This window comes from Nannospalax galili, unplaced genomic scaffold (assembly GCF_000622305.1).
Source record: "Nannospalax galili isolate Female #2095 unplaced genomic scaffold, S.galili_v1.0 scaffold1573, whole genome shotgun sequence".
Classification (NCBI taxonomy): Eukaryota; Metazoa; Chordata; class Mammalia; order Rodentia; family Spalacidae; genus Nannospalax; species Nannospalax galili.
In genome coordinates this window covers 231,589-239,721 of record NW_008333122.1, presented here as the reverse complement: position 1 = coordinate 239,721, position 8,133 = coordinate 231,589, and positions in this window count along the sequence as shown.

The window sequence follows — 8,133 nt, the reverse complement described above, 5'->3', positions numbered from 1 at the left end:
AACCCGAGCACTCTCCCTTCCCCAACTCCTTCCGCCGTTTCTCCAAACCCCTCACGCAGCAAGGGAGCATTAGAACTGCAGCCAAGATGGAAATGAGACACAGTGAGGAGACAGAATGAGCCCATCCTAGACTTCAGCAGAGACGGGAGCAGCTCTGCTCAAGCCTCTGAGGGGGACTGAGGGGGATTCCCCTAGCCTGGATAAACTGTCACTCAAACCCACTGGGGGCGGGGCTGCAGGTTCTGAATGTTCCTCTCTGTGTCTTCCACGCCTCCCCGTCTTTCTTGTGTTTGAGGGACTCCACATTAGAAATTAGGCCCAGGCTTGACCCCAACCCTTGTTTATGACCGGAGAACAGGGGTGGGGGAAATGGATGAGAAGACATCTCCCATGGACACGCCCCGCCCCACCAATGGGCCCTCCCGGCCATCACACAGCAGGTGAAGTCTAAGAGGGTAAGGAGGTAAATTCTAAGGAGGTAAATTCTAAGGGGGCAAGAAGAAAGGTTGTGGGAGGTGCAGGACGACATGATTCATCTTTGGCTAAACAGCAAATTTTAGGCCAGCGTGGCCTAATGGAGACCTGGTCGCAGAAAACCAAACTTTAAGGCTGGGACAGGGGACAGGATGTTGCTAGGGACTTGGGCTGTGTCTGGAGGAGTTCGTCGACACTGACCCTGTCAATCTTCCTTACCTTTGCACAGCCCCTGTGACCCTGGGATGTGTCCTCAGCCCACCTGGACCTCATCCTTTCTCAGGAGCTAAAGACAGTGAGGCAGGATGAAAGGACAGTGCGGGAGAACCATCCCAACGGGAACGCGGACCCACAGCGCTTCTGCCTTTAGTTCTCAGGGCTGGCACCCCTGGTATCTCCTCAGGCTGCGGGAACTGGGAGGTTAAGCTTCAAAGGAAGTCCCTTTTTTTTTTTTTTTTTTTTTTTTTAGAAAGTGCGGCATGGTGGCCGTGGCCGGAACTGGTGCCCAGACAAGGCCCTCTGCAAGAGAAGCCTCTGAGTGGATTCTGGGCTCTCCATTGCTGTCTGTCCAAATGCTGGCCTCTCACAGGCAGTGGAACTCAGGAGACTCTCCAGGTCCGTGTGGACAAAGGGGGTGTCTGTGTGGGTTGTGACTGCGGGGAGGTTGTCTTCTATGACACCACCACGAACAAGCACATCTACACCTCCTGTGCCTCTTTCACTGGGTAGGTCCCCTTTTTCCAGCTCCTAGACACCCTCAGCCAGATCACCCTGATCCCCTAGGGCTGTTCCCTCAAAGCTCCCTCCCTCCCTCCCTTCCCTGCAGGTCTCTCACATTGAGATGCACTGCAGCCGGTAGGGCTGAAGCTTGGCCTGAGTTCCACCTGACACAGGCCTGAGGTCTCGCCTTTCCCTGAATACTGGGTAGAGAAGAAAGGCTCCAGTTCTCCAAAGGCTAAACATGGAGTTATTCACTGTGGCACTTTATAACATGACAATATTGGAAACAGCTCAAACCTCATCAATAGGTGATTGGTGAAGAAGTCACAGGAGAAAGGTCAGTCTGTGGCCTCTTGAGGCATAGCTTCAGGGGGCCGCCCAGCGCCCAGGACCCCTTTCTCCTGCACCTAACTACCCACAGTGCCTGTTGCTCTGGACCTGGCCTGGGCAGGTCTGACCCTCATCCTTTCCTGAGATCTGAAAAGCACCAGGCTGTGTGCACAGTCCAGTAAGAACAATAGCATTCAGGGAAGGTTTGTTTGCTTCTATTTCTAGCCCTGCCCCTCCCACTCTCCCCTCTGTCTCCTGTCTCCCTAGCTACCCTTGAACTCACTGTGTATCTGTAGCCCACACCTGGAGTGCTGGGGTTACAGATGTGTGTCACCAAGCCCAGCTGTGCAGTACTGGGGATTGCACCCAGAGCTTCATGTGTACTAGACAGGCCTCTACCCACTGAGCTGCTTCCCTCTCCAGCACTGCACGACCCTGCGGAAGGAGGATGCACCAACCCTACGGGGCAGTGGGGCAGTCACCTCTAGGCAGAGGGAAGACAGGCCGCAGGGAGGGATGCTTGTCCTTCCTGGACATGGAATCCTTTTCTATTATTAGATTTTATTATCCTGTGAACATTGCGTATCATTTTAAAACATAATTACATTAGACAAAATGAGAGACTGTCTCATGGGCAGACGGTGAGACAAATGAATCTGTCTGGGTAGTTGGCAGGTTACACAGCAAAGAGAAAATACTTTAACTTTGTCTAGGTCTGCGCTGTCAGGCTGTGGTTCTAGCTAACAAAATAGGCTGAGAGAGAAGGATTAACTAAGTCCACAAGTTCAAGGTCAACCTGGGCAGCCAGATGAAACCTCTGTCTCAAAAAACCAAACCAAAAAAAAAAAAAGACAACTTAAAAGTCAGTTCTTTGAATTTATCTTTACTGGGATAAAGAAAAAGTTTCAAATCCTCATTTCTGAGTCATGTCAGCACTGGTGACAGTGGGGTCTTATGGGTCTCTCTCTCTCTCTCTCTCTCTCTCTCTCTCTCTGTGTGTGTGTGTGTGTGTGTGCAGAATAAATATTTAATGATTTATAAAGCCACATCTGCATTCTACATTGTACAAAGAGTCTATACATACATGTGATCAACGGTTTAGCACATACATACTGTTAGTGGTTGATTTGCTTGGTCAGCCTAGCCCCATCCCAGCTCAGACAGCCTGGAGGACAAGGCCTGTACCAGCACACACCAACTAGGCTCAGGAACTCCAGATCTGCCCGATTCCAGGTATTCAGAGAGTAAGGGAAGACGTGACGGAGAGCAGCACAGGCACCAGGTGGTGGCGCACGCCTTTAATCCCAGCACTCGAGAGGCAGAGGCAGGCAGATCTCTGTTCAAGGCCAGCTTGGTCTACAGAGCGAATCCCAGACCAGCTTGGGCTACAGGCAGATCTGTCTCAAAAAGACTTTTGAGGGAGAAAGACAACGGCCCTGGGTCACCCCAAAACTGCGCCATCTGTGACATCACCCATCCAGTACAGACTGGCAAACAACTTATTCCTAGAAATAGAAAGGGGACCACCCTGTATGCTTATTGAGGAGAATCCAAAGTGTGGGGCCCATGGGTGTATTAAAAGCATGCCAGGGAAGCCAGGCACAAGAAATTATCTAGGGACAGATAAGAACAGCAGATCCAGGAAAGGGGGTAATGCCCTTGCTTGGACTCTTAAAGCTGATGGGCACCCAGCACTGCCGTTGCATGGCCCCACACCAACCTAGCATCTGATACCCAGTGTGTGCACAAGGACTGGGGATTCCTCTATGTACCTTGGGATCTTACAGTTGATGCCGCCGACTCCACTGACTGCCCATCCCCCTGATGCCTCGCATGGACCTGGACCTGATCTGCCATTTCCTGCTCCAGGCCTGTGTCCTGCTCAGTTCTGGTTCACTCTTCTACCTACTAGCTCAATTCTGCATCTTCATCCTCAGTCCCGACTCCAGGAGCCCCGGCAGCAAATCCAGCAGCTGTTTCCTCCTGGCAGAGGTCTGGCTCTTTCTTAGCTCTGAAACTTTGTGAATTCTGCTGCAGCCTCTCTAACTTGTGGTCCTTCTGTAACCCATAATATGCATATTGATATAAAACCCAGTGGTTAAGAGCACTGGCGGCTCTTGCAGATGACCTGGGTTTCTTCCTGGCACCACAGGATGGATACTAGCCATCCGTAACTCCAGCTCCAGGAGATCTGACACCCTCTTCTGGCCTCTGCCAGCATTGTATGCATGTGGTACACTTACATACATGCAGCCAAAACATTCATACACACAAAATAAAAATAAGAAAATGAACACATTTGAAAAGACTGGAATAAAGTTTGCTTTGGGCAAACTCCCCAGTTAGGCAGATTTCATGGCTAATTGCTGTTGTAGAAATAGCTGAAACTGGTGAATTTGTTACCATTCAATAAAAACTGGTATGAATTCTGCCTGTGGTCCTGGCAGCTGAGGACGAGTCTGAGCTATACAAATTCACACAAATGTTTATCTGCTGTAGCTCGACCTTGAAGCAAACAGAGCGCCTGGGAGGAGTGACATTTCTAGTGCTTGGCTCCCAGCAGTCTCCATACTTAGGGTGACACCAATGATGAGCTCACTCTTCGGAATGAAGGAAGTGCTGCTGGTGCTCCACCAGGACAAGGTGAAGGTGCAGGAAGAGCGATTCAGCTCCACGGGGAGCTGAATCCACAAAATTGCCAGGCACACAGCCAGACAGGGAAGCCCATGTCTGCAGTCCCAGCACATTGGGGGTGGGTCAGGAAGCAAGGAGTTCAAGGTCATCATTTGCTGCATAGAGAGTTCAAGGCTGTGGTGGTTTGAATGAGGATGTCCCACATAGGTTCCAAGTATTTCAACACTTTGTCCCCAGTTGGTGGCGCTGTTTTGGGAGATCATGGACAGGTGGTGTGTCCTTGCTGTAGAAAGGGCGTCACTGGGGTCAGGCTTAGAGAGATCTTAAGGCTTGCCAGGTCCCTAGTCCCGCTCTGCTTCCTATTTCTGCTTGAAGATGTGAGAGCTTAGCCTCTGCTCCTGTACCAGCCACCTCCCACCACCATGCCTCCCCACCATAAGGGACTCTGATTTCCCTGGAACCTTAAGGTCAAATGAACTCTTCCTTGTGTAAGTTCCCTTGGTCACAGTGTTGTTTCACAGCAACAGAAAAGTAAGACAAAAGCTAACCTGAGCTCTATGAGACGCTGTCTGAAAAAAAAAAAAAAAATTGCCACCAGTGTCCACTTTACAAAGAGGGGTAGTACAGAGGAAAGTTTCCTCCGTGCTTCTGAGTGAAGCCATCGTCAAGCAGGGCCTTCTGGCTTATTGTCACATAGATAAAACAGGTAAAAGGAAAATCAAAGGACTCAGGGGCCCCCCAAGAGCCCAAGTACCCTGAGGATCAGGGCCTCACCTGACTGTGAGAAAAACAAAACAATTTGGTTAATTTGGGTCAACTGTATGGTCTTAAACACCCAAAAGAAAAGTATAACCAAAAAATAAAAATAATCAGTATATTTCCTTTAGAGTCTGAGAAATTGTACTTACTGGGCATTAGGCTTAAAAGAACATATGAAATATTATTTAGGAAATTCTCCACTAGATTTTCTCTATGATAAGAAATACTATGCAGATATAAGACTTCAGACCTTGGCCTACTTCGGCATACCCACCTACAGCCAAAAAAGTCAAGCCTGATATCATTCTTATCTAAACACTAAATTATGACTAAATGTCCTCTCTTTCCCTGTCTAGAAGCCATTTGGAAGGGAACGCTCACTGTGACTCTAGCCACTCCAACAGCTATCAAAGTCCCTGAAAGGCAGATCCTGAGTCCAGCCATGACAGCCAAAAGAAAAAGAAGAAAAAACCAGTAAATGGAGACTCTTAGAAGCCCTCAACAAGAAACTCTAATCCACTTTGATTTAGTCAATTAAAATTCACCATGTTCTGACTCCCCTAGTCCCCTGCACAGAACTTGTACCTAAGTACTCTTGCCTTTACTTCTCCTTCACATGTCCTCCCAGGCACCTGTCAAGGACATCCTTTTCTCTCTATAGCTAACAGCGGTACACTTTTGGGGACTTTTGATAGACCCACTGAGGGGGTACCCCAGTTGCCACACTGTATACCTCTATTCAGCATGGAATAAGCCAGAATGATTAGCACCCAAATTCTCTAATGGCAGTTAGGGTTACCTCTTCAGAGGGGAGAATCTTAAATATAAGAGGTAAAAACTGGCCAAAAAGCTTTAGTGTAAAAACTTCAAAAGAAAATGACTAGTTACTTTCCTGCTAAAAACTGAAAATTCCCCTGGAACCGCAAGCAAACGTGTCCAACCTAAGGCCTATCAACACCTGAATGAGGACTAGACTGGAAAGCCCATCTTCCCATCCCCTCCTTGTACTATGCTTAATTAACTGTTGTCTCCAAAGAGTCTTCCAGAATCTCCTGACTAAAGAGGTCCCATGACTGCTCACGCCACTACCTGAGACCAAATCAAGGCTATGTTCCTGCTGCAGGCCTGCTGACAACCCATTCCCAGTTAAAGGAAAAGCATGCCCCCATTCCGTTTTGCATGTTTTCAGGGGCTGGGATGATGAAGTACCACAGCTGGAAAAAGCCGGTCAACCCACACATCCTGCCAGGATGTCTCTCTGCTGTCCTTGCTGCACCGTTGTCAAAGAGCCACATCTGAGCTGAAACTTCATTGTTTTGCTCAAGCAAGCAGCTCCAGGGAAGAAGGGGCCATGTATTTATTTGTTACCTGAGTTCTCTTAGGGTCTTGGGATCCTGGCCCTATTAGAAAAACCACTTAACACATCTTTATTTGAATTTTTCATAGTTTATATCCTGGGTAGGGGGAAATAGAGGAACTTACAAAGGCAAACACCCAGCACTTCACAAAAGGTGGGCACCTGGCGCCCTGTTCCACTCTGTGGCTCAGCAGCCTGCCATTCCAGATCACTTCCACACCCCACCCACAGTCTCCATTAGCTTTCCTCCATGCCTCGTGGGCCTGTGGTCTCACCCCAGGTTGGTAAATGCCCCCTCTTGCCTCCACGCAGGTGAGAAACTGGGGCCATTCTTTTCCTGCACACTGCTGCGTTGCTTCTGTCCAAGGTGCCACCAAAAGCTGCTCCCTCCTCGGCTAACTCTCCGCAGTCAATTCTCCACAGCAAGACCCACCCCTGGGAGGAGCCAGGCTCCTTGGGGTAGACTCCACCCCTTTCCTCTGCTCTTACAATCTCTCTGCCAATCTTCCTCTAAGGTCCCTGAGCCTCGGAGGGGGTGACAGATGTAGGGTGATCTCTCTTGTATCCTAGTGAGGTATTGATCTCTAGGGCCTCCCCATCATTCATCTTCAAGATGTGGCCACTGACCTATCTCAGTGGTGTTTCTTCTACTCTAAAGACAAATGGAAGGAAGTAGACACATCTAAACAAACATGGATGTAAATACAAATGCCTAGAGGAGATCCCAGTAGGTGTACCATATTCATTAAGCAGTATACTTGTAATGGCTTCCCTGCTGGGGCCTGTAGCCTTTCTCAACACAGGGGGTTGGCCTGGTCTATAGCACCAGATGTGCATTCCACCTCTAGGAGTGGTCCTTTTCAAATTAGAAATTTGTCAGTTGTATGTGTGTTCGTCAAGCCATTATTGCACTTGTAGGCATTGCTTGGCATGTCCATAGTTTGCAGCATGTGGGGTCCATTGTTGAGTAGAATCATAGGGGATCTTTTCTTCCCCAACCATCTGCATAGTGCCTTCTGGTACTATGAACGTTATCCATCCAGTGGCGTGGAGTTTTGGGCTTAGTCTCAGCTCCATCTCTTCTTTTCCTCCCGTGCTCACATCATGCAGTGTCTTCAGCAATGTGGCCTTACTGACCTTTCTAGTGTAGAACCGACATTAGTGGCAATAGCCTTGGTGAATTTGAGGACCTCTAGGATCTCTCTATGACCAACAGCTCATAGGGGGGCAACCCACCCCTGGCACTGTAGATTTTCTTAACAGTTGTACAGTTTGGGAGCCTCTGTTTTTATCTTACCTGACCATAAAACTCCCAAGAATCTCACAGCTATAGCTGGCCTTTTCTTCTTCAGGTGTCTTTCAAATGGGATTCACATCTGTAAAACACTCGAAGGTTAACATCATATATTAAGTCAATCAGACAAGGTCTAACACAGCATGAAAAGGTTTTATCCATTCTTATTAACTGTTTTCTCCATAGATCCTTGTTAGGTACCATAGCATGGGTAAGAGGCATTAATTTGGTTAGTTCTTCACTATCTTTAGTTATCCCTTTGGAGTCATTTCACACTTGGGGGATTTTACATGGAGTCTTTTTGTATTCTTTTATTCTTGATACACTTACAGGTGTTGGCTCCAGTCGCCTGACCCTGCACTGGGCTAAGGAGACAGGGGGTGTCTTCTGTCCCTGCTGCACCTGTTTGTTCCCTGAGTCAGGCAGGGCCTGGGTCTGCCTCGTGACTGTAGCCATATTGGTCATCTCTCCATTAACCATACCTGGCTGCTGGGGAAGGACTTGGTGGGAAAAACTGCCTCCACCTCTAGTATAGCCTTTATCAGAAGAGAACTGCACCTCATTT